This window comes from Ornithorhynchus anatinus, unplaced genomic scaffold, assembly GCF_004115215.2.
Source record: "Ornithorhynchus anatinus isolate Pmale09 unplaced genomic scaffold, mOrnAna1.pri.v4 scaffold_225_arrow_ctg1, whole genome shotgun sequence".
NCBI lineage: Eukaryota > Metazoa > Chordata > Mammalia > Monotremata > Ornithorhynchidae > Ornithorhynchus > Ornithorhynchus anatinus.
In genome coordinates, this window is record NW_024396725.1 from 757,570 (window position 1) to 784,699 (window position 27,130).

General features: G+C 46.2%; 1 long non-coding RNA gene and 1 pseudogene across 1 annotated transcript; both read left to right on the forward strand.

Annotated features, from left to right (window-relative positions):
- Positions 1-70: 70 nt before the first annotated feature.
- On the forward strand, positions 71-25,799 carry LOC114808797. The gene is made up of 3 exons (XR_003756567.2): positions 71-280; positions 23,770-23,830; positions 25,145-25,799. It is a non-coding gene; the product is annotated as an uncharacterized LOC114808797 (long non-coding RNA).
- Positions 8,950-9,876, forward strand: ORNANAV1R-PS3484 (vomeronasal 1 receptor ornAnaV1R-ps3484 pseudogene; annotated as a pseudogene).
- Positions 25,800-27,130: the final 1,331 nt, after the last annotated feature.

A 27,130-nucleotide genomic window follows, 5' to 3' on the forward strand; every position in this document is an offset into this window, starting at 1 on the left:
GCTTCACCCCAGGCAAGGGCCCCAGCCCCGGAGACTGGTGACATCATAATGTCATGTGTTCCACAACAGAACAGGGCTTGGGGGGCCATCAGTGGGCAACGGTGTGCCCTCGGCTGAGACTCGATAAAGTTCCCCAGGTGGAAGATGTAGAATCGAGGGGCTCCTGCTTTCACTGGAAAATGCTCTTTGGACAGAGCAGCATTAGCTCAGATCTCCTTTGTTCTCTCCCAAATTTACAGGTGGAGGGCGACACGACCTCTTCAACTGCCCCACCGTCCAGGTAGGATGGGAAATGAGGGGAAGGGGATTGGGCACTGGGAAGGTGTTATCACATCCTCCAGATCTGTGCAGGAGGAAGGGAGATGATGATGTCTCCCTTTGGGTTGTACTGGTGAGCCATGGGGCCGGCAGAGGAGAGATGAGAAGGACAGGCATATGGCATTTCGCCTCTCTCACGTTTAAGGTGGTAGAAAAGGTGGGTCCTCCATTATGGCTTAATTGACTGTGGGATTTGAATTTTCAGGAGCCCTTTCAAGTGGGGCAGCTGGGGACAGAGGGGTGATTTATCCACAACCCAGTGGAAGACCTTGTGTTGGCTCTGCACTCCAAAATCTTAAGCTTGTCCAACATGTTGTGTTTGTTAAACATGCGTCACTCTACTTAGGCTCTGCTGTCTTGAGAAGCATGAACTGGATCGGAACTGAATGGGGAAGGGTTGAGCAGAGGTTTGGGTTTCAGAAAATCTGGAGGGGTTGTGGCAGGGGAAGGAGTCATGTCTGAGGAAGGTGGAGTTGGAGATGACATGACAGTGGTGGAGCCGAAGTAATGAAAGAGGCATACGAATGTGCCAGAAGATTTGTGCTGTGTAGCTGGTGATAGGTAGCAAATATGTCCAGCTGAGTTGGAGCTACATAAAACAGCCACCCAAATGGTACCAGAATTGTCAGATACGTGGCCCCAGTGGCCTGAATGAGATCAGCCTGGATTCTTTCCATACACATTCACAACCTGGCAAACCCCAGCCCAACCCAGAATGCTCCGTGCACGGCCCCTTCAATCCCTCTGTACACAAATGACACCCATGCTCTAATACTCATCTTATCCTGTCTTGACTCCTGCATCAGCCTCCTGCTGACAGCCCAGACTCTGCCTCTCCTCATTTCAATCCAATCAATCAATAAGTTGTTATTTCCTGAGCATTTACTATGTTCAGAGCACGATACTAAGCACTTGGGAAAGGACACTACAACAGAGTTGTTTGAACATCCCCCTCCCACAAAAAGCTCAGAGTCTAGAGAGAAGACGCTGGGGAAGGAGCGTGGCTCAGTGGAAAGAGCCTGGGCTTCGGAGTCAGAGGTCATGGGTTCGACTCCGGGCTCTGCCACTTGTCAGCTGTGTGACTGTGGGCAAGTCACTTAACTTCTCTGTGCCTCAGTTACCTCATCTGTAAAATGGAGATTTACTGTGAGCCTCACGTGGGTCAACCTGATTACTCTATATCTACCCCAGCACTTAGAACAGTGCTCTGCACATAGTAAGCCCCTAACAAATACCAACATTACTATTGTTATTATTAGATGGGGAGACAGACATTGATATACATCAATAAATTATGGATAAGTGATTAAGGGCTGTGGGCTGAGGGAGGGGGTGTAAAGAGAGAGATCAGGGTGGCACCAAGGGAAGTGGGAAAAGAGGAAAGGAGGGCATAGGCAGGGAAGGCCTCTTGGAGGAGATGTATCTTCAATAAGGGTCTGAAGGTGGGGAGGGTAGAATATGTAGGATATGGAGTGGAAGGACCTTCCAGTCCAGAGGCAGGATGTGTTTGAAAGGGCAGCCGTGAGATAGGTGAGATTGAGGTACAGTGAGAAGGATAGCACTAGAAAAGCCAAATCCAATGGCTCCTATTCCATTCTAATCCTCCTTGACCTCTCAGCTGTCTTTGACACTGTCGACCATCCCCTTCTCCGCCACACCTTATCTCGCCTTGGCTTCACAGACTCCGTCCTCTGCTAGTTCTCCTCTTATCTCTCTGGCCGGTCATTCTCGGTCTCCTTCGCAGGCTCCTCCTCCCCCTCCCATCCTCTAACTGTTGGAGTTCCTCAAGGATCAGTTCTTGGTCCTCTTCTGCTCTCCATTGCCATTTCCCCTTTTGGTAAATTATTTTAAAATCTGTGTTCCCCTGTAGACTGTATGTTCCTCGAGGGCAGGGATCATGTCTCCAATCTCTATTGTATTGTACTTTCTCAAGGGCTTAGTACAGTGTTCTTCGCATAGGAAGTGCTCAGTAAATACCATTGGTTGACTGATGGATTGCTTGGTCACTCCTTTGGAGTCCTGGAAACACTAGACTCCTTTCGTTTCCCTAGCACAGTCCTCTCCTGGTTTTCCTCCTCTCTCCCCAAACCTCAGTATTTTTATTATGACATTTGTTAAGAACTTACTATGTGCCAGGTACTGTTCTAAGTGCTGGGGTAGATACAAGGTAATCAGGTTGGACACAGCCCATGGTCCCTCAAGGGCCTCACAGCCTTTATCCCCATTTTACAGATGAGGGAACTGAGGCACAGAGGAAGGGAAATGACTTGCCCAAGGTCACACAGCAGACAGCGGAACTGGGATTAGAACCAGGTCCATCTGATTCCCAGGCCTGTTTCCCTTCATTATCAAGCACTGACTCCCCTTCCGCTTCTCACTCCATGACCAGGGGAGTCCCACAAAGCCAGGGACCTGGGTTTCCCTCTCCTTCATTCTAAATGCAACCAGGGATTTCATCTGTTCACTGGATTTTAGTTACCAATTCTATGCAGATGACTCCCACCTCCAATTACAAGCTCCAATCTCTCTCCTGCTATGGGGTTTATGGTATGCTGTCGTCTGTGGTACTTAGGTACCCCTGAACTGGCATATCTGAAGCCATGTGTCACCCTGATGGGGAGAGTGTCAGACTCACACTAGAGATCTAGGCTTGGCTCCTGTCAGGGTTGGGTTGTAGGTGGGAGCTGGGATATCCCCGGTGCTACAGAATATGACACTGATGCTGCCATGTCTCTCTATGGGCATCTCTGAGGGTCAATTAGTGGTAGGTAATTGCAGAGGGAGATCTGAGCTCATCTTGGCCCGGATTGGTGGGCAGCAGGGAGGGGAGTCGGGCATTTCCAGAGATGTCCTGGTCGGAGTTTCAGAGCAGATTAGTGCTCAACGTTTCACTCATTCAAGCACACACTAATCATTTCCTGAGGGAGGGGAAAGATGAGTACAGTGACTGATAGATGCTATTGCTATTTTTCTTGTCTGTCTGTCTCCCCCGATTAGACTGTAAGCCCGTCAAAGAGCAGGGACTGTATCTGTTACCGATTTGTACATTCCAAGCGCTTAGTACAGTGCTCTGCACATAGTAAGCACTCAGTAAATACTATTGAATGAATGAATAAATGCTGCCTCAGCCAGAGTCTGACTGCCTGCGAAATACCCCACCAGCCAGCACAAGTGATGAAGATGAGTGAGTAGGATAAAGCCATCTCTCTGTCATTGCAGGTTCTGGACTTTCCATAGGAACTTTGCGGGCTCAGACCAGAACCCAGAATGGTTCTCATGTGGTGGCTGGCAGGGCAGACTGGGGAAGAGTGATAGCGGCTGTCCGCTCCAGAGCACACACTTCTCTGGGCCACAGAGTTCCCCCTCTCTTCTTCTGCACCTATGTCTCCCAGGGCTGCGTGGGTACAGTGGCAGAGTCCAGGGAGAAGCAGGTCCCTGTTCTCCCAGAGCCACCCTCCAGCGATTCCACTTCCCATAGGGGCAGGACGGGGACCACGGGCAGAGACAGCACCACGAAAGAGATCCCCACTAGGCCTCGGTAGGACCACTGGCTGTGGGGGAAGCACAAATCACAGGAGCGAAGGTCAGTGCCCTGTTTGTCCTGTCTGTATCCACCTCTCCCTCCAGCCATTCCATCTCCCTTTCCATTTCTCAACTCTCCCCTCTCTTCTAACCCTTCCGCCTCTATTTCTTCCCTCATCACTGGTGTCATATCACAGAGTATACAGACCCTGACCCCTTCCCCCATCATCCTGAAGTGTGATAATGTCCCATGACAGAGCTGTACCCTTCTCTCAGAGCTCGGCACAGAGTGGGGTGAACCTAGCAGGGGTATCCTAACTCATGTGGTGGTGTGGGGGGTGAAGGGCCTTCCTGGTAGAATTAAAGTCCCAGCTGTGGCCTGAAGGTTATTGAGCATGCTTAGTGTGTTCACTCTGAACCTATCAACCAGTCAATCAATGGTGCTTATTTAGCACCTTCTGTGTACATAGCACTGTACTAAATGCTCAGGAGAGTACAATACAACAGAGTTGGTAGACCTATTCCCTGCCTAAATGCTGTGTGACCTCGAACAAGTCACTTAACTTCTCTGTGCCTCAGTTACCTCATCTGTAAAATGTCGTTTAATAATGTGAGTCCCATGTGGGACATGAACTGTGTCCAAACCAATTAACTTGTGTCTAACCCAGAGCCTAGTACAGTGCCTGGGACATAGTAAGAACTTGACAAGTACCACTAAAAAGAAACAAAAACAAATAGAAAGGATCTTACAGTGTATAGCAGGAGACAGATATTCAATGAAATAAATTATGGCAAGTACTTAAATGCTGTGGGGCAGAGGGTGGGGTGAATAATAAGTGCTTAAAGGGATCAGATCTAAGTACATAGGTGATGCAGAATGAAGAGAGAGTAGAGGAGATGAGGGTTTAGTTGGGGGAGATCTAAAAAGAGATGAGAGTTAAATAAGGCTTTAAAGGTGGGAAGAGAGGTGATCTCTTGTATGTGAAGAGGGAGGGAGTTTCTGGCCAGAGGGAGGATGTGGTCAGATTTGGGGGCAAGACAGATAACACTGAGGTACAGCAAGCAGGTTGGCATTATGAGAATGAAGTGTAGGAGGAAACCATAGATAAGGTATCCCAGCTCCACCACATGTCTACTGAATGACCTTGGACAAGTCACTTAACTTTTCTGACCCTCAGTTACCTCATCTGTCAAATGACAGTTTATACTGTGAGTCCCATGTGGAATAGGGACTGTGTCCAACCTGATTAACTTGTATCTACCCCAGAACTTAGAACAGTGCTTAGCACATAGTAAGAGCTTAACAAATATCATTATTATTATTATTATTATTATGAGGGTGGAGCTAATTGGGTGCTTTAAAGCTTCAGTTGAAGTTTCTGTTTGATGCAGAGGTAGACAGGGAACCCCTGGAGTGGGGAGATGTGGACTAAACATTTCTAAGAGAAATAATCTGGGAAGTAGAATGAAATACGCACTGGAGTGGGGATAAACAGGAGGCAGGGTGTTCAACAAGGAGGCTGATGCCAGTAGGGAAGGAATAATATGTCATCAGATCAGCGGCATTGTAGTTTGGATGGAGAGGAAAATGTACATTTTAGCCTTGATATGAATGTGGAGCCACTAGGATTTGGTGACAGATTGACTTTGTGGGCCAAATTAGAGGAATGAATCGAGGAAATGCTAAGGTTATGGGCTTGAGAGTCAGGGAGGGAAGGCATGTCACCTACAGTCATGAGAAAGACAGGGGAAAGCAGAATTTGAATGAGAAGATGAGGAGTTCTGTTTTGGATTCAATCAAATACCCAATGGCCCTAGTCTCTGTTTCCTTGTCCACTTCCCCTCAGACACAGAGTATGGACAGAGTCTATCACGGGCTGCAGGGAGATGCCCCAGCCCCCCAAATAGGAGGAACTCGAGGTGCCCACAGGTGGATAGAACTGTGTCCTGTAGCTCTGGCTCAGATTCCTTGGCTCCTAATGGATCATTGAAGGGGAAGGCTGAGGACATTAGAGTAAGGGATTGATGTCTAGTCAAAAAATCAGTCAATTAATGGTATTTATTTATTGATTGCTTACTGTCAAGGAGTACCGTAGCGAGTACTTGGGAGAGTACAATACAAAGAGTTGGCAGACACCTTCCCTATGGTGTTTTTACAGAAAAGCTCTGGACATGTTATCTCCTTTCTCAAAAATCTCCAATGATTGCCAATCAACCTTCCGTGTAAAGCAAAAACTCCTCACTATTGGCTTCAAAGCTCTCCATCACTTTATCCCCTCTTACCTCATCTCCCTTCTTTCCTTCTACAGCCCAGCCCGCACACTCCGCTCTTCTGCCACTAACCTCCTCACTGTCCCTCGTTCTCACCTGTCCCTCCATCTACCCCTGGCCCACGTCTTACCTCTGGCTGGGAATGCCCTCCTTCCTCACATCTGCCAAACTAGCTCTCTTCCCCCACTTCAAAGCCTTACTGAGAGTTCTTGGCCCTCTTCTGTTCTCCATCTGTACTCACTACCTTGGTGAACTCATTCGCTCCCTCGGCTTCAACTATCATCCCTATGCAGATGACACCCAAATCTACATCTCCTACCCTGTTCTCTCCCCCACCTTGCAGGCTCCAATCTCCTCCTGCCTCCAAGACATATCCATCTGGATGTCTGCCCGCCACCTAAAACTCAACATATCTAAAACTGAGCTCCTTATCTTCCCTCCCAAGCCCTGTCCTCTCCCTGACATCCCTGTCACTGTGGACGACTCCACCATCCTTCCCGTCTCACATGCCTGCAACTTTGGTGTCGCCTTGACTCAGCTCACTCATTCACCCCACACATCCAATTCGTCCCCAACACCTGCCAGTCGCACCTTCACAGTATCTTCAAGATACACCTTTTCCTCACCATCCAAACTGCTATCGTGCTGGTACAAGCTCTCATAATAACACGACTGGATTATTGTGTCAGCCTCTTCTTAGATCTCCCTTCCTCCTGTCTCTCCCCACTCCAGTCTATTCTTCATTCAGCTGCCTGGATCATCTTCTTACAGAAAGGCTCTGGGCATGTCACTCCCTTCCTTAGAAACCTCCAGTGATTGCCTATCAACCTCAGCGTGAAACAAAAACTCCTCAATATTGGCTTCAAAGCTCTCCATCACCTTGCCCCCTCCTACCTCACCTCCCTTCTCCATTTCTACTGCCCACCCCCTCCACTCCGCTCCTTTGCTGCTCACCTCCTCACGGTGCCCCGTTCACACCTGTCCCGCTGTCGACCCCTGGCCTACATCCTACTGCAGAACTGGAATGCCCTCCCTCCTCATGTCCACCAAACTAACTCTCTTCCCCTCTTCAAAGCCCTACTGAGAGCTCACCTCCTCCAAGAGGCCTTCCCAGGCTGAGCTCCCCCTTTTCCCTCTGCTCCCCCTCCACCCTCTGCTCCTCCCCCTTCCCCCTTCACCTCTCCTCAGCTGAGCCCTCTTTCCCTCTGCTCCCTCTCTCCTCCCCTCCCCACCCCACCCTCCTCTTCCCCTCCCCCCTTCCCCTCCACTCAGCACTGTGCTCATTTCTATATATCATTTATTACCCTATTCATTTTGTTAATGAGTTGTACAACCCCTTGATTCTATTTATCGTGATAATGTTGCCTTGTTTTTATTTCGTTCTGTTTGGCTCTGCTGTCTGTCCCCCACGATTATACTGTGAGCCAGTCATTGGACAGGGATTGTCTCTATATGTTGCCTAATTGATCATTCTAAGCGCTTAGCACAGTGCTATGCACATAGTAGGAGCTCAATGAATGCTATTGAATGAATGAAAGAATGAATTCAATGAAGGAGACCTTCCCAGACTGAGCCCCCTTTTCCTCCACTCCTACTCCCTTCTCCATCACCTCTACTCCCTCCTTCTGCTCTACTCCCCACCCCGCCTCACAGCACTTGTGTATATATGTACATATTTATTATTCTATTTATTTTATTAATGATGTGTATATATCTATAATTCTTTTTATCTATTTTGATGCTATTGATGCCTGTCTACTTGTTTTGTTTTGTTGTCTATCTCCCCCTTCTAGACTGGGATCCCGTTGTTGGGTAGGGATTACCTCTATGTGTTGCCCAATTGTACTTTCTAAGCACTTCTTATAGTCCTCTGCACACAGTAAACGCTCAATAAATATGATTGAATGAATGGATGAATGAATAAATGAATGTGGGAAACCGCACCACAGCTCCTTCAAGGCCCGTTGGAACCAGAACAGCAAGGAAGGAAGGAAGGAAAGGAAGGAAACATTGATCTGACCCAGGAAGCCACTGCTGATATCCTGATGGGCCCTGTTCTCAGATATCTCCTCTTTATCCTACGCCAGTACCATGTCATTAATCCACTTCATACCAATTAGGCAGCAAGAGAGACCAGGTTAGTCTCTTCCCCAGGTCTTCTGCTCCCTCCTCCCTTCTCCTCCCTCGACTCACAAACGCTTACTCCTCTAAACTCCATTATTCCCTTGTTTACTTTAGTTATGATATTTACAAAGCTGTATCATTATTATTATTATTAATTTTTTAATAAGAATTTTATGAGACTGAGGTTTCATGAGACTGGGCTTTGCTGATTTTTCAGACAATTTGCAGGAAAGATTCCTTTTCTCATCATTGTCCATCATGGCACGAGCAGTGGCTTGGGCCAAGGAGTAGAACAGAGGCCTGAGAATTTAACAAGGTTGGTGCAACTGTCTATAAGGGAGGCAGAAATTTTTCACTGAACGTGGAAAAATGTTCTCTCCCCTTCTTTCTCCTTTTTCCTATTTTCTGCTTCTCCCTCTTCACCTTGTCTTCCTCTTTCCCTCTTTCTCTCCTTTTCTATCTTTAGCTTATTCCTCTCTCTCTTTTCCCCATATTTTTCTCAGTTTTCTCTCCCTTTTCCTCTTTTCATCTCCTTATCTCCTTTTTCTCCTCCCCTACTTTCTGTCTATCCCTTTCCCCATTTATTTTTCTGTCCAACCCCCTTGGTATCTCCCTCTTCTTGTTCCTCTCTCTCCGCCTCTCTGTTTTACTCCCCGTCTCATGTCTCCTTCCTTGTTCTAGGGTGATCAGAAACCTGTCAGAAAATTCTAGGCAATGGATGGCACTGAGCTCTCCTTTCGGATCGCAATTCGATTACAGATCAGCCTCAGGGTTTCAGTGAACATCTTCCTCCCCCTATTTTATATCCGTGTGGTCCCTGCCATCCATAACCCCAGCTCATCTGACCTGATCCTAGCTCATCTGGCCTTCGCCAATGCCATCATCCTCCTCACCAGTGGAATCCCCGAGGCCATGTCAGCTTGAGGGTAGAGAAACTTCTTAGATATCGTTGGATGCAAAATCCTCTTATACTTCTACTGAGTGGCCCGGGGCCTTGCCATCTGCACCACCTGCCTCCTGAGCATCTTCCAGGCCGTCACCATCAGCTGGCACCTCCCGGTAGGCAGGGGTCAAAGCCAAATTACCCAAGTGCATCCTCCCCTTCTGTCTCCTCTCCTTCGTCATCAATATGTTAGTAGCTGCTAATGCGCTGATCTACATGATCGGCCCCCAGAACAGCAGCAGCATCCGGCTCATACTGGACCTCAAATACTGCTCGACCATCAATGCCAGTCCCGCGGCTACCCTGGCCGTGGCGGCTGTGATTTCCTTCCGGGATCTGTTCTTCGTGGGGCTCAGGAGCGTGGCCTGTGGCTACATGGTGTTTGTCCTGTACAGACACCACCGGTAAGTCCGGCACCTCCACGGGCCCTGAGGCTCTCCCAGAGCGATGCCTGAGGTCAGATTGCCAAAAGAATCATTGTCCTGGTCACCTTCTATGTCCTCCTGTATGGGAAGCAGGCAATCATGCTGAGCGTTTTAGTGAATATGAGAGAGAAATCTCTTTTGCTGGTCAACAGCCACATAGAGTTAACATTCACCTTCTCGGTCATCAGTCCTTTCTTGATCATCTACAGTGACAGGACGGTGAGAACGTTCTGGGAAAGGGGGTCTCCTGAGTGTAACCTGGATCCCTACTAGGGTGCCAGGGGTGGCTCCTGCTCTCCCATTGAAATCCACTGGATTAAGGTGACAGGTTGTCTTTATTGGGTAGCACCTTATCGATCCTTACCGTGGCCCTGGGGGACGTTTTGAGGACATTCAGTCGAGACAACCTACATTGGTCATTCCTAAACTTGACAGTTTTCCCTGAAGACTGAATCTGACAATGATGCAGATCGTAAGTGTGTTGTGTCAAAGGAAAGCATTCTGCTACTCTGTGAAGGGGGGGGGGGAGAAAAAGATAACAAGGAGAGAGCAAGAGAAGAAGTACGCGAGAAAGATGGAGAGAATGGGAGAATGAGAAGAAGAAAGAGAAAAATAAAACAAAGCAGAATGAATTACAGAAGGAAAGAGGTAGTGTGAGAAAGCAATAGAAACAGATGGGGAGAGGGAAAGAAAGACAAGAGCAGAGAGAGAGGGCAATAGAGAGAATTATGGAGAGGCAGGAGCAGAAAGAAAGTGAGAGGGAGAAAGAGATAAAAATAGAAACAGTAGAAGACTCAGAGACAGAGAGCCAAAGAGAGCCACAGAAAGAGTCAGAGATAGAAAAGGAGAAAAAAGGCAGAGAAATAGAGAGGATAAAAGAGTCCAGAGACAGAAATGGGGAGAAAGGAAAAAGAAGAAAAGAGATATAGAGAGTCAGATAGAATGATAAAGAGAGAGCATGGAGGGAGAAACAGAGGCAGGAAACACAAAGAAAGAGTGAGCAATAAAGGGAGAAAGAACAGGGATAGAGAGATGCAAAGAGAGAATCAGAGGGAGGATAAAGAAACAGACAGAAAACCCAATACACAAAGAGACTGTGAGAAAGCTATTGTTTTACAGAGGAAAAAAAGCTCCAGTTCCTGGGATGTGAGGCTGAGAAATGTTCCTCATTTTCTTTATCTTTCATTTCCTCTATCTGGTGTGCCGTTCCCCTCCCTAACGCTGCTTCCCGCCCCGCACTCCCTCCACCCCTCAACCTCATTTTCCTGTCACACTCCTTCTCTCCTTGGTCAATGAAAATGAAGAAAAAGACAGAGGAAGGACTCTTTCCATATCCCTGAAGGGCTGGCAGCATGATAACACCCTGCCGCCCCCATGTTCTGGGCTTGTGGTGCTCAGAGTTGGCTACAATGACTCTCTACCTAGAATGGTCCCTAGTTCTCTTTTCCAGCCCACCAAGAGAACTCCAAGGTTTTGTCCCCAGGCTGGGGGATGACGGTATTGACTGAATACTTACTCTGTGCCTTGAGGGGTACCAGCCCATCTGCCATCTCCAGCACTTCTGGATCGATTTATTCCTGTTCACCAAGTAGAGTGCACTTGCAGGGAATGTAGACAGTGGACTGCATTCAGCAAGAACTTAATAAATGCTATTATGACTGCTACTATCAGCACATTTGTGTATTATACTTTCAATTTTGATTATTCCATTTGTAAATATTTTTATATCTGTCTCTTCCATTGAAGAATGAGCTCCACGTGAGCAAAGAATGTGTCAGATGCTTGTTTTGTATGTTTCCAGGCACTCAATACAGGGTGTTAAACCCGTTTGGTCCTCAATAAATACTCTACTCTTTCTGTGGAAGGCACGAAATGAGATCAGAATCATGCCACTTCACAAAAAGTCCACCCAGTCCAAGAGGGACTGAGAGCAGGGATCTACTTCCTCCATTTTACATATGAGGAACCTGAAGCCCGGAGGGTTTAGTGACTTACCCAAGGTTACACAGTAGGCCAGAGGCAGGGCTGATAATTAAAGTCGGATCTCCTGATTGTCCGTTCTGTGTTTTTCCCCCGGCTGCATGTGCCCCTAAATTTCTGATGACTCGTAGACAGGTGGCTCTCCCCAGAACCCCTAGATGGTGGGGGGTGGGGCCTTTCAGGGAAAGGGGTCCTCAGCCACCCGAGCCCCCTTGGTAGTCAGGCTGGGACCCTGAATGCCTTTTCCAGAACAGAAGCAGCAAAGACCCCGAAGCCAAGCAAACCCCTTCCAATCTGGCTCACCTACAGTTTACATTTGTTTCCATCCCTTTTTCTACATTCCTACTCTTCAAGTCCCCAGACCCGTTGGGGCAAAGGAGTATCTGTTGTCATGTGTGACCCTGAGGGACAGAGTGTCAGATGCACACTACACACCCAGGGTTGGCTCCTCGAAGAGCTGAGCTGTGGGTGGAACCAGGGATGTCCCCGGGGCTGCAGTATATTCATTCATTCATTCATCCATTCAATCGTAGGTATTGAACACTTACGGTGTGCACAGCACTGTATTAAGCCCTTGGAAAGTACAATTCGGCAACAGATAGAGACAAGCAGTGTGGCTCAGTGGAAAGAGCCCGGGCTTGGGAGTCAGAGGTCAGGGGTTCGAATCCTGGCTCTACTACTTGTCAGCTGTGTGACTGCGCAAGTCAGTTAACTTCTCTGGGCCCCGGTTACCTCATCTGTAAAATGGGGATTAACTGTGAGCCTCATGTGGGACAACCTGATTACCCTGTATCTACCCCAGTGCTTAGAACAGTGCTCTGTACATAGTAAGCACTTAACAAATACCAACATTATTATCATTATTATTATTATTATCCCTATCCAGCAACGGGCTCACAGTCTAGAAGGGGAAGACAGACAACAAAAGAAAACAAGTAGACAGGCATCAATACCATCAAAATAGATAAATAGAATCACACATATATACACATCATTAACAAAATAGAGTAACAAATATGTACAAATATACACAAGTGCTGCAGTATCACACACCCAGGAGGTGTGCAGATGTTACTATCAGTTCATGAACATACTCACATTTTCAGGTAAGCGTCCCAGGGAAACATCCTCCCAATAAATTGTAGTTTGTTGACATTTTCATACAACTTTAATAGGGAACCCATAAATGCCATCATCACTGTGGTGAACAAGAGTGAATCCACCCTGTAACACAGAAGCCATTTCATAAGGAACTGCTCTTTGACCCCGTGAGCAACACTATCAAAGGAGGAATTTAAGGAAAAACTGAATTGTCTCGCTGAGAAGTCTGAGGAGGACTTCAATTGCTGAGCAATTTAAGGAGAAAGAGAATTGTCCTGCAGAGGAGTTTGAGGAGAAACTGAATTGTCTCACTGAGAAGTCTGAGGAGGACTTCAATTGCTGAGGGATTTAAGGAGAAAGAGAACTGTCCTGCAGAGGAGTTTGAGGAGGGGCTGAATTGCCCTGCTGTTGAGCAGGAGAAAGACTGCTGGTTGAATCCTCAGGGGGAGAAGTAGCCATTTCCCCTGGCTTCACCTGGAAATGAGTTTGAGAGAGCATGCAACTGAAGGAGAGAATCAGGACCCTCCACTGCAAATCCTCCCTGGCCCCCAAACAACTGATAAAAGTGGGAAAGAACTGGTCCCCGGGTTGTGGCAAAACCACCTAAGAAATGCACTGAGATGCCTACTGTGGTGCCCGGGAACACTTGGGGCAAACAGTCAGATGGGTAGCTATGTCTACTTAAGTAGGATGAGTATGTTTGCATGCATTCTACCCCTTCTAATAAGACCAAGAATGGAATGAAAACTTTCTGCTGTATTCAGTGGTGGTTTGGTGTCCCTTTGAACTGGTTAGCAAGTGCCCGACCCAGTAGGAGCTCCCGGTTAATTAGGGCTGCTCCACGGGTGAGGTATATCCTTGAATTTTATCCCAGGGTCTGGGTGAGATGAATCCTTGGATCTCACCTCAGGGAAGCAGAAGCCTGGGTGAGAGGAACTCTTAGCAGCTGGAGGGGAAGGCCAGGCAGAGCAAGGATCTCAGTCGGAGCTCATGACATAAATTGGAGATGATGGGAATCCTTGGATCTCATTCCAGGGGCTGGTTGAGATGTAGGCTTGGATCCCATCCCAGGGGAGGAGAAGTCTGGCTGAGGCGAGTCTTTAGCACTCTGGGGGAGACGAGGCAGGGCAAGGATCTCAAGATCTCAGTCGGGGCTCATGACAATCATCGTCATCAACAAAAACAACAATTTGCTTATTCAATCGTATTCACTGGGGGCTTAATGGGTGCAGAGCACTGTACTAACCACCTGAGGGAGTATAATATAGTAATGTACGAATACCACTCCCCGCCCACAACGAGCTTACAGTGTAGAGGGGGAAAAAGACGTTAATATAAATAAATAAATTACATATATGTCCATAAGTGCTCTGGGCTGGGATTGGGGGGTGAACAAAGGGAACACATCATGGCAAGGCAGAAGAGAGTGAGAGAAGAGGAAAGAAGGACTTAGTTAGGGAAGGTCTCTTGGAGGAGAATGGGCCTTCAACAAGGCTTTGAAGTGGGGAAAGTCATTGCCTGTTGGATTTGAAGAGGGGGGCATTCGAGGCCGGAGGCAGGACGTAGGCAAGGAGTCGGCAGGGAGACAGATGAGATCGAGGGACAGTGAGAAGGGTAGCAGTAGAGAAGTGAAGCGTGCAACCTGGGTTTCAGTTGGAGAGAAAGCTAGATGAGGTAGGAGGGGGCAAAATGATCGAGTGCTTTGATGGCAGTGATGAGGAGTTTTTGGTTGATGCAGAAGTAGATGGGTAACCACTCAGGTTTCTTGAGGAGTAGAAAAGAGTGTCCTGGATCTTTTTGTAGAACGTTGATCCTGGAAGCAGAGTGCAATATGGATTGGAGTTGGGAGAGACAGGAGGCTGAGAGGTCAGCAAGGAGGTTGATCAATTAAGCAAGGCTGGATAGGACAAGTGACTAATAAAGTCATTTGAGAAGCAGCCTGGCTTAGTGGAAAGAGCATGGGCTTGGGAGTCAGAGGCTGGGGGTTCTAATCCCAGCTCCGCCACTTGTCAGCTGTGTGACTTTGGGCAAGTCGCGTAACTTCTCTGAGCTTCAGTTCCCTCATCTGTAAGATGGGAATTTATTATTATTATTATTATTATGTTGGCATTTGTTAAGCACTTACTATGTGCAGAGCACTGTTCTAAGCACTGGGGTAGATACTGGGTAAGCAGCTTGTCCCATGTGAGGCTCACAGTCTTCATCCCCATTTGACTGATGAGGTAACTGAGGCATAGAGAAGCTAAGTGACTTGCCCACAATCACACAGCTGCCAAGTGGCAGAGCTGGGATTCGAACCCATGACCTCTGACTCCCAAGCCTGCTCTCTTTCCACTGAGCTACACTGCTTCTCAAGATTAAGACTGTGAGCCCCACGTGGGACAACTTGATTAGCTTGTATTTACCCCAGCACTTAGAACCGTGCTTGCTGAATAAGCACTTAACAAATACCATCATTTTTATTATTAATAAAGTTCTTGCAGGTTGAATTTATAACAGTATTGAATTTACCTGACTCCCACCTTCTTCAGCACAGCCTTCCCCGAACCTTAGTGCAGGGCTGGGGAGCAAATTGCAAATTTCCTGCTGAAGCTCTGGCGAAGCTTTCTGACTGAAGAATCTCTCAGAGTGGCCCGTGCAGCAAATGGACTGAGAGGAATCTGAAAAGAGCTGGCTAACATGGACAGGAAGAACACAGCTGGTACAGGGAGTGTGAGGGGCTGAAAAAGCCACAAGCATTAGAATCAACTCCTTCATGTACGCTCTCAGGCCCAAAGTGTTTTTGACCAGACTGAGTTTCACCTGTCATTTCCCACAGGAGACTCCAACCCTTAGCTGAAAAGCCATCTATGACTTTGATACTGCCCCTATTTTTAAAGGGTCCCTCCTCTAGAAGTTACGTGTTCAACCCCCTTTCCTGTTCAGTTACAAAAAGTCCTGCTCCAACCCCATTAGAGTCCATTTGAGTCCCCTCTCTCCCAGGGAATTTGTGGCTTTCAACTTTCCTGGTCCTTTTCCTTTACCTCCCACATGTTCCCCACCCTTGTCTTTCACCTTTCATTTCCCCCTGTACCCTCTACCAGGCCTGCTGCTATAACTGCAGAGCTCATCGCCACCACCTGCCACCTTCCCCTGTGCCTGACAAATGAGTGAGCGAAAACCAGAACGAGATAGAGGGAAACAAAAACAGAGGTGGAGGAGAAAGAGATGGAGGGGAAGCTTGGTGAAGACTGGCCCCCTCCTCCTGCTGGCCTACTTTTTTTATCTGTGGGGGGTGGTCTGGTATTAAGTGAGAGATTGAGGGATACTTCACTCCTCTCTCCTGGACCAGGGAGCCCCTTATTCCTACTGAGGTGGGGAAGGAAGGACATCTGTCATCACAAGTTGGTGGAAAAGCTACAGAGATCCACAATCCTAAAATCATACTGGAGATTTCTTTTTAATGACTACCAAATTTACAGGCTTGAGACTTGTGGATGCCAGAGAAACTGCTTTGTTTGAAAATATTTGTGGATTGAAAATTCAGACTGGCATTAACGGTAGTAAATATTCAAACTATTGGTTTTTCCATTTCTCCAAAGAGAAAGAGCTCTGCCCCAACAGCAGCATATCCATAGCAGTCAATTTTGCCCCGTGGTTTTATGGGTGAGAAGGATCCAGGTACATTAGGGGAGGTATGGAATGTGAGAGAACAGACTTATGATAAAGTTTCCACCTTGGGCCTAAGAAGCCCCCAGTGACAACTCGCAGGACTTGTAAGAGACCTAGGATGAATGAAGTAGGAAGCCAGTAAGCAAACCTGGGATGGCCACTTCCCACATGATAATAATAATAGCTGTGGTATTTGTTAAGCTCTTCCTATGTGGCAAGCACTGTTCTATGTACCGGGGTGGATACAAATAAATTGGGTTAGACACAATACATGTCCGAATAGGGGCTCACAGCCTCAAATCCTCATTTTACAAATGAGGTAACTGAGGCACGGTGCCCAGGTTCACACAGCAAACAAGTGGTGGGGCCGGGTCGAGAACTCATGACCTTCTGACTCCCAGGCCTGTGCTCTATCCACTACGCCATGCCGCTTCTCATGATCCCCATTAACCTTTCACCAAAAAATGCATCAGTTAATGGTTATTATTGAACAATTACTACTGTGTTTTGCACATGGTAAATTCTTGGTAGAGAATGATCTAATCCCATTTGTGTGACCTTGGAAAGTCACTTAACTGCTCCATGACCCAGTTCCTTCACCTTCAAAATGGGGACTGATTTTCTGTTTCCCCTTCCATTTAGTGTTTAACAAATACCACAAAGCTCTGGGGTACATTCACGATGATCATGGAGATCACAATCTATGAGTCAACAAACATTTTTCCTGCCCGTAAGGAGCTCACAGTCTGGAGGGGAAGACAAACATTAATATAAATTATGAATATGTACATCAGTGCTGTGGGGATGAGGGTGGGGTGAATATCAAGTACTTCAATGGTACAGATCCGAATGCACAGAGGATTCAGGTGGGTGATGGAGCAGGAGAAAAGGCCTTACTTGGAGAAGACCTCTTAGAGAAGATGTGATTTGAGGATTTTGAAAGACAGTCATATCTGCAGGTGCTGGGAATCCCAGGTCAGAAGGAGACAGGCAAGGAGTCATCATTGAGACAGATGGGATTGAGGCTCAGAGAGTGGCTCAGAGAGAGGGAGAGAAGTATTTGGACTACAAATTAGCGAGGTAAGGTAAGAGGGGGCAAGCTGATTGAGTGCTTTAAAGCCAATGTCCACCAATGGATTCATCTTCTTTGCAGGGCCCTGAAAAAGAAGTTAATTACAATTGTTTCCCCAAGATTTTGTTTTCAAAGTGCTTGCATTATTATTATATGATAATTAAATTCAACCCTTTATGAGGCTTGTTATTCAAAAACCAGATAGAGCATTGAGGATTCTCTGGAGATACGAAATGTCCTTTCATTGTTATTCTTGAGGAGATACGACTGGATGAATGAACGGTTGAAATAAACTGAGTCTTCTCCTCTAATTACTGCTCCCCGGTTTCAAACTCAGAGCAGTGCATTCGAACTGATAATTACATGAACCAGACAGAGAATGGAGATGGGTGTTGGAGGGGGCATCCAGATACCATATCCCAGAAGGCATCTTGGGTGTCCACAGCTGGAAGACTTTGGGAAGATGGCAGCATTGACTTCTGAAAAGAGAGTTCACTACTCTTCTTCATGGCTTCCACTAGTTTGTCTGGGGACCAGGATATTAACCTCCTTCACACTCTCCAAGTGGGGAACTCCAGAAGTCAAGATCAGACCAGTGGGATCCTGGGAAAATCCTATTGTCCAGTACCGCTAGAGTCAGTGGAGAACATATCTGTCTTGGGGAAGTTAGACAAGAGTTGCATTGGAGAGAAGGAACGGAATTCCCTCATCACCCAACTACCCTAATTGTAATTATTTTTTCAGTCCAATAATTTCCACTCTGTCTCCCAAGTCCAGGCCCTGTTCCACTCAGGTCTTGGATCCTGGTGCATCATTCGAGTGAGGAAAGCAGACATGACAACATCCCAGCTGTTCTGTAACACAGATGTAGAGAAACACCAGACAAAAAGCCCGGGGTGCAAGTGATTGAGTAGTTGATTGATTGCCTCTCCTCAATCATATTTATTGACTGCTTATAGGACCACAGGACTCCTATCCTTGGGTCTCTTTCTTGGGGAGGCCAAGCAAATGCACCTGGAGGTACCTACTGACTGGCCATGTTTGTCCAGAGAATCACTGCTATCCATAATACTGAGGTTCCAGGACACTTCCACTTATTTGAGACTACCAAGGTAGCAAATGGAAGAATAGAGGCCTGAGTAGGAGCCAACAGTCACTGGTCGTAAAAGCTTTCATCATACCCATGTGATATATTAGATCACAGCGTCACCTTAGGTTCGATTACAGATCTGTCCATCATTTTTTTTTAAAAAAATCCCCTCTCCCAGGCAGTGCAGTTCTTCCCTATAGCTCAGCCTTTCTGATTCCGGAGAAACTCCATTCCTCTTCTCGGGAAGGATTTTCTCCAGTGACAGTCATTACTGAAGGTAAAAATCATTTACTTTTAATGACCTCCAGACCCCTAATCTACTGATCTCCCAAGGTCTTTGGGCCACAAGGTTTGACTCTCTGGGCCCTCTTGTTTGAAAAAGAATGACATCCGCAGCAAGTCTGAGTATTCCTCTAATTTGTCTGGGCTTAGTAGTGAGGAGGACCCTGATATTCTGAACATTATGAACTCAATGTGCTGTTTCTGTTCCTCTTTATTTAAGCTCTAAGTGATTTCTGCTGTCTTCACTTAGACTGCTCAGAGTTATTCTTCTGCTGCCTGGAGAGTGTAGGTCAGGTGCCTTAGCAGAGTTAGGCTGAGCCCCTTGATCACCCAGAGGATGCAAGTCTGTCCTGAGTGAATCTAGACATGATGGGAAGGGGCTTTATATTGCATTGGCTTTCTGGATCAGGCCTCCCACTCCAAGGGAAAGAGGAGAGAAACTCCTTCAGCTTCTCACTCAATCTCATTCTTTCTCCATTTTCCAGGACCTTATCCCCTGTTCCCTGGAGGTGTGGACTGGTACAATAGCAGAAGAGCTAAATTTCAGGTTCCTCCTTCTAGGCGGCCTCTGAAAAATACTCCTACACTGGATCCCGAATCACCTCCAGCAGTTAGGCAAAATAGGTCCTCTCCAGGGAGCTAGAGGAAACTTTAAAAGATGACAATCTCCCAGCCCTTCTCCAAATGGCTTCCGTGTCCCTTTTCATCCCAGATGCCCACGTGATGGAAGGTACCCTTTTGAGAAATTACTCTCAGGTACCTTATTTCAAAGATGGCTGCATCAATACCCTTATTGAAGGTGGGATGCATGTGGTTTATTTTCAGGGTGTAAATTGGGGTGAGGGTTCAAAGTCCTTGGTCCTATTCATATTAGCACAATACTTGGCAAAAGGCTATTCCCTTAACTAGTGACAGAAATAGCAGTGATAAAAATGAGAAGACTAATGCTGAGTAGAGCAGCAATAATGGATATGGTTTTCAGGGTTACCCACAATCCCAATTTTCCTTCTGAAACAATAGTATATCTCGCTCCAGTTCACATTTGAAAATAACGCTTTGGCAGTGAGATCCTATCCAGATAAATGGGTCCGTGGCTGAAAATCCCATGCACACCTGACACTTCACCTAATTCTGTACAGATCTAAATTTTCTTTACCACGGTTCTGTGCAGGAGCTGTGGTTTAGCATAAAGTATCTGTACCCTCTGACCTTCACAGTAATTGCACAACTGCACTGAAATCTAACACTTTCATTTGGACATTTATGCAAGGCAATACAAGCTTGAGACATCATAAACTCTGATTTTCTATTATTTTGAAGTTATGGAAGTGAGGCAGTTTTTGGCTTACTCAGGGGGTAGTTTTCAGGTATAAGGTCTTCTCTCTTTAATGTTTTGAGATATCTCTTTAATATTTTGAGATATTTTCTGAGAATCCCCTGCACCACCTACATAGAATTACTTCCTCTTGCATTGTGTAGGCTTGAAAAATACAACTCGTGGATAAGAGGAGCCAGCAGAGGGTGGCAATGGAAGGCTGAATGGAAGGGCAAGGCATTCCTGTTACAGTTTGAGCTACCTGAATCCCATCTGGCTCACCTGGCAGCAGAGAGCCAGCCCACAGGGATGGGGCACAGGAGACAGGGATGTCTGCTGAGTTGGGGAGGGAAGGACCTAAGCATCACTGGGATGTGGGGAAATAATAATAATAGTCATGGGATTTGTTAAGTGCTTACTCTATGCCAAGCACTGGATGGATGCAAGCAAATCAGATTAGACACAGTCCTTGCCCCACGTGGGGCCCACAGTCTTAATCCCCATTTTCCGGGTGTGGGAACTGAGGCCCAGAGAAGTAAGTGACTTGCCTAAGGTCACACAGCAGAGGTGGGATTAGAACCCATGACCTTTTGACTCCCAGGTCCGTGCCCTAACCACGGAGCAGAACTGCATCAAGAACTGCACAACGATGCAGTTTACTCAGCTGGCCAGAGTCCCTGAGCCAGTGTAGAGGTGAGCCGCTAAAGACCACTGGCCCAAACCCTCCAACCCTCCTTGTCGCTCCCCAGGGAGCCCCACAGGAGGACATCCACAACTCTGGCATCAGTCTGGACGGTTCCAGATTTTCTAGATTGTCTCTATTTGTTGCCGAATTGTGCATCAGCTCAGTACAGTACTCTGCACACAGTCAGCACTCAATAAATATGACCAAATGGATGTTCTTGTGGCGTGTCTGAATATTTCCTGGTGCCCCAGTTTGGGACGCTGCAGCGTTCTTGCAAAAGAGTCATGGTTGGGTCAGCAAGGACGACTGCCTAGGGATGACCATCTCGGGGAGATTTTCCTGCCAATATTGGGAATTTTCTTGATGGTGTTGCGATTGTCTATTCTGCAATGAAGCTCTGTTATCCCTCTTTGATGTGCTCTTAAGTGTCCCAATCTCATCCTCCTTTTTTGTTCTATGTATTGTTGTGTATGTCCAGATGCCTGATTTCTTGTGTTACTGCTAGGAACTGCCTGCCCCATCCCATTCTCCTTCTCTTTCCGATATTCCCCAGCGTGGCTCAGTGGAAAGAGCACGAGCTTGGGAGTCAGAGGTCATGGGCTCGAATCCTGACTCTGCCACCTGTCAGCTGTGTGACTGTGGGCAGCTTCATGGAGAAGCAGCGTGGCTCAGTGGAAAGAACATGGGCTTTGGAGTCAGGGCTCATGAGTTCGAATCCCAGCTCTGCCACTTGTCGGCTGTGTGACTGTGGGCAAGTCACTTAACTTCTCTGTGCCTCAGTTACCTCATCTGTAAAACGGGGATTAAGACTGTGAGCCTCATGTGGGACAATCTGATTACCATGTATCTACCCCAGTGCTTAGAGCAGTGCTCGGCACATAGTAAGCGCTTAACAAATACCAACATTATTATTATTATTATTACCTAACTTCTCTGTGCCTCAGTTACCTCATCTGTAAAACGGGGATTAAGACTGTGAGCCTCATGTGGGACAATCTGATTACCATGTATCTACCCCAGGGTTTAGAACAGTGCTCTGCACATAGTAAGCGCTTAATAATTACCAACATCATTATATAGGGTACCCCAACATTGACTGGGGTATCCATCATCCTCAATGCCTAGTCTCCAGGGCCAGGCTTTCCTTTCCAGGAAATAAAGCTCCCTTCAGCCTCTCATTCTCATTTTTTCTTTTGCTTTTCAGGACCATTTACCCTGTCCTCGAGACATATGGGTTGGCAGAGTAGCAGGAGGGGAGCAAAACTTTCGATTCTTCCTACCAGCCTGCCTCTAATAAATGATCTAATAAATGGCTGCCAGGCCATCTCCAGGAGTTAAGCTGAGTAGACCCTGACCAAAGTTCCTTAAATTCTCCCAGGAATTGCAGCCATTAAGCCATTCTTAAAAACAGCAACTACATAGGCCTCTTCAAAATGACTGCCATACTGCTTTTCTTCCAAAATTGCTACTCCATTGTATCCTTTGGCAAAATTACTGTCAGAAAGCTTTTCTCCAAAATGGCAGCACCGATATCCATTTCAAAGGTGGAATGCATAGTTTGTCTGTGGGGTGTAAAATTGGGTCTCTGAGTCAAGTTGCTTGAGGATAGTTTTGAGGAAACAGCATGACATTTTCAGATAGGGAACACCCTGTAGGGCTGTGAGATTTCAGTGCCTATGGAACTATTTCTATTATGGAGAAGCAGGGTTGCTTAGTGGAAAGAGCCCGGGCTTGGGAGTCAGAGGTTGTGGGTTCTAATTCCGGCTCCGCCACTTATCAGCTGTGTGACTTTGGGTAAGTCACTTAACTTCTCTGTACCTCAGTTACCTCATCTGTAAATTGGGCATTAAGACTGTGAGCCCCAGGTGGGACAACCTGATTACTTTGTATCTCCCCCAGTGCTTAGAACAGTGCTTGGCACATAATATGCTCTTAAAAAAAATCATCATTATTCTTACTCATTAGGGTTTATGTTTTGCCAAACCTTGTACTGACAGAAATACTGATGATAATAGAAAAGAGAAGAGTAATGCTGATTATAACAGCAGCAATAATGGTTATGAATTTTCGAAGTTACCCATAATCCCAATTCTTACTTTGCAGAAATAATGTATCTTGCTCCACTTCACATTAAAAAATGATGGTTTGGCAGTGAGATCCTTTCTAGACATGGGACCAGGGCCAGAATGCCCATGCACAATGGACACTCCACTCCACTCTGTGTGGCTCTACATTTCTTTTGCTGTGTTCTGTACTTGAGTTTTGCTTTAGCACATAGCAACTTCCCGCTTTGCATTAGTAATTACGTGTAAAACTGCTCTGAAATCCAACACGTTTGTTTGGGCCTTTATGATGCTTGTAGTTTGTAGTGCATTGCATAGATTCCTCCTTACTTCCGTAACTTTGCTGATCGACACTGATTTTCTAATCTTTTCAGAGGGGCTGATTTTTAGGAATTGTGCTTCAGTATTTTGAGAGATTTCCTGAGAATCCCCCTGGCCTCATCACCTTCTCAGAAACCCTTCCTTTTATGATGTACGGGCTTGAAAAACACACCCTGCATATTGGACTCCCTGACTCTTTCATCTACTCTTTTCCTTGTAGGGGCAGAGGGATCACACTGAGAGAAGACCTTTAGGAGGTCAGGAGAGAGAGAGAGACCAGGGGTTTAAGAATAGCCATTATCCTGGACCTGATCCATGAATTGCTTACCTCCTGTCCCTGAGCCTTCACAGCAGCTCCAGGAAAAGAAAATATTCTGTAGCATTTTCACAGGGCGACCAGCATCCTTCAATGACAAATGACTTTTTCAATCAGTTTATCTATCCTTAATCTGGTGAAGCCGACAGAGACTTTCCAAGTAAGAGTTACTAAGGGAAGATGCCACTGGACAATATACATTTGTGCGTGTATGTTCACCATCTCATGTAGTAATGACAAAATATGGCTGAGGATTATTCTGATTTACCATTTTCTGTTTCACTTTATAGCAGTGAAAATTAGCTGCAACAAATGATGCCATCCGCTTTGAATGTGTTAAAACTCCTGAAGGTAAAAATTATGTTTCCTTTTTTATCCTCCTGTCCCCTTCTCTGATTTCTTCCCCTAAGTACCTCCACACAGACAGAATTTTCATGGGGTGAAAATGACAGATAAGCTGTAAAAAATGGGGTGAGCTTTCCATTTAGCCTAAGGAAATTGCAATTCTGCTTTGCTGGGTTTGGAGATCTTGCTGTAGGTTTTGATTTAGGAAGCCACTGCTGTCTGCATTCTAGGGGTCACCCTTGATTTGAGCTTTCCTTTGGATCCTGTCAACATAAATGTACTGGGTAGGATCAGCTGCAAGAAAGCCAGTATTTTTCTCTGACTACAGTCCTTGGTTTGGCTAGATCTCTATTACAAAATGAGTGGGGCAGATTTTGTTGTGGTTCTTTGTTATAGCTAAGGCCATATATAGGGTTTGAGAGGAGTACTAAGTGGTATTGACAATATCGAAAGCATTGCTTTTAATTATTTGGGGCCTTGCTAAAGTTTCTGAATTCAAGGAGCCAAAATAATATTTTAGAAATTAGCAGGGCCCAGGGCTCAAATTTAGCAGTGGTTAAATTGACTGGTTACCAAAAGTATTCTTCCTGCTTACAGATCAGCTGGCAGATTGGTCCCTGCCTTAGGTCATTGAGGGTACAATGACATATGAGAATGAGAAGCAGCATGGTTTAGTGAAAAGAGCACGGGCTTGGGAGTCAGAGGTCATGGGTTCTAATCCTAGCTCTGCCAGTTATCAGCTGCGTGACTTTGCGCAAGTCACTTAACTTCTCCATGCCTCAGTTACCTCATCTGTAAAATGGGGATTAAGACTGTGAGCCCCATGTGGGACAACCTGATTACCTTGTATCAACCCCAGCCCTTAGAACAATGCTTTGCAAATACCATAATTATTATTATTATTATTATTACATGTTTCCCACACTGCAAGGGCACAGATCTAGAGCTGGAAGTAGGTAGAAATGTCCATGCTGGTTCTGGTCACATTCCTCTGAATCAATGTAAAAAGACCTGAGGTCTCTCGGGTGTTGTCAGGTAGAAGGTGGGGCCTAGGCCACAGCTGAAGGGAGTATGGGGTTAGGGAGAGGGATTTTGTATCAATAAGTCTTTTCCATTACCTCCTAGATGAGACTCTCTCCCAATGCCGTTGGGACTCCAGCAAGCAGTGATGGGACCTTCCCAGGGACGAATCACTGCTCCATAAACTTCTCTTCTCCAGGCTCCTTAAGCTTCCTTCCTCAAAGGGATTCCCTGTCCAAGTTAGAGAAACTCAAGTATTTTCTCTAGAAGGCTAACTCTTCTCTATTTATTTTCTTCTAGAAGTTCTGGAAGAGAAAAACCTGAAACCACCTTCCCCACAGGACTCCCTAAAGACTGACATTTTTGCCTGCTTGGTAGCCTCGGGATTCCTGCTGATCATAGCTACAGTTTTCCAAATTCTGATTTTTTGTTATGTTGAGTCAGTTTTTATCCTACAACTGCCAAGGGAAGCATTCTGCTAGGGGAAAGACCTGTTCAGCCATACACCTTTGACTTTGCGTACCATAACAGCTGATTCCACAAGCTCAGTTTCCACTCTGGAAACTTTCAAAGATGGCTCCATTCCTCTGGGTTCTGTGCCTACTTTTGAGAATGAACCAAGTTTATGCCAAGAGGAGTAACCAAAATGCCCTCCCAGTCTGGGGATTTTGCAGCCAGGGCCATGTGTTAGAGGCTGTCAAACCAGAGGTTGCCTGGAATCACCAGTGTTACATAGTAGGATCACTTCGGGAGCTCCCCCCTAGTGTGGTGCTCTGTATTATATTCTTGAAAATTACAGAATCGTGAAATTTTACGATCTCTGCCTATGAGAATTTAGGATCCAGTTGCAATTTTTTTTGTCATTCCCCATTAGAATGGTCCAAGGGCATAAATGAGAATACATATATATGAGTACTGAAATTGATTATGAATAAATAAGTAAACACTAGAGTTAGTTGGTGGAATTGTGTGGCTCAGCGTTCTGGGAGATTCATGAGAGAAAGCTTGTTAGAGGAGGTGGGAAAATAGGAGGTCTTTGAATGTGGGGAGGGAGTCCCAGTATGAAGGAACAGTGTGAGTGAGGGGACAGAGCTGGAGAGCCACAAGTAAGGTTAGGCCAGAACAAATCAAACAAGTTGGGAAACGGTGGGGAGAGGGAGTAGATTCATTCATTCATTTCATCCTTTTTATTGAGAGCTCACTGTACTAAGCAGATGGGCTAGGTGGGGTTGGATGAAGAGCTTTGAGTACAATTTGTTTTATGCAGAGAGAGAGAGGGAGGAAGCCAGTGGAGACAACTGAGTAAAGGAAAGGTGTGGATAGAGAGATATGTCAACAGTAAAACGCTGGCATGTACTTCCAGTTTAAGTGGGGAGAGGCTGGAGACTGAGAAACGAGGAAGCAGCCTAATGCAATAGTTCAGCTGTAGTGGGATCAGAGCTCGTACCAGAGTCATAGCAGTTTGGGGAAAGTAAAAGGGATGACACAGGAAATGTTGCGCCTAAAGAACTATCAGGACTGGGGTAAACTGCATGTGAAAGGTGAGCGGTGGTGAAGCCTCAAGTAAGTTTCATGTTTCTTGGGCACAGAGTATATTGGCATTATCGACTTAGATTGGAAAGAGTTCAGGAGGGGTGGATTTGGGGGGAAAAATGTGGAGTTCTGTTAAGGCATTATATTTCATGGGCCCCACACCCCACGGGATGAGGGGAGAGCTGCTCATTTTTCTTTTTAGAGTTTTTGTTTACAGTATTTGTTAAGTGCCTACTATGTACCAGGCACTCAACTAAATCTTAGTTTAGTTGAGATATCTAGATACAAGATAACCAGGTTGGACACAGCCCCTGTTTCACATGGAGCGCACAGTCTTAATCCTTGTTTGACAGATGAGGTAACCAAGGCACAGAGAAGTTACCTTCTGCAACTCACTTCATTTATCTGTGACTTAGTTTCCTCAACTGTAAAGTGGGAGTTTAATACGTGTTCTCTCTCGTACTTAGGTCAGACACAAACTCTGGCTCTCATGGAGTGGCTTAGTAGAAAGAGCATGGGCTTGGGAGCCAGAGGTCATAGATTCTAATCCCGGCTCTTCCACTTGTCTGCTGTGTGACCTTGTCCTAAACAAGGTCCTAAGCAAGTCACTTCACTTCTCTGTGCCTCGGCTAGCTCATCTGTTAAATTGGGATTCAGATTGTGAACCCCATGTGAGACAACCTGATTACCTTGTATCTAATCCAGCCCTTTGAACAGTGCTTGGCACATAGTAAGTGCTTAATAAATACCATG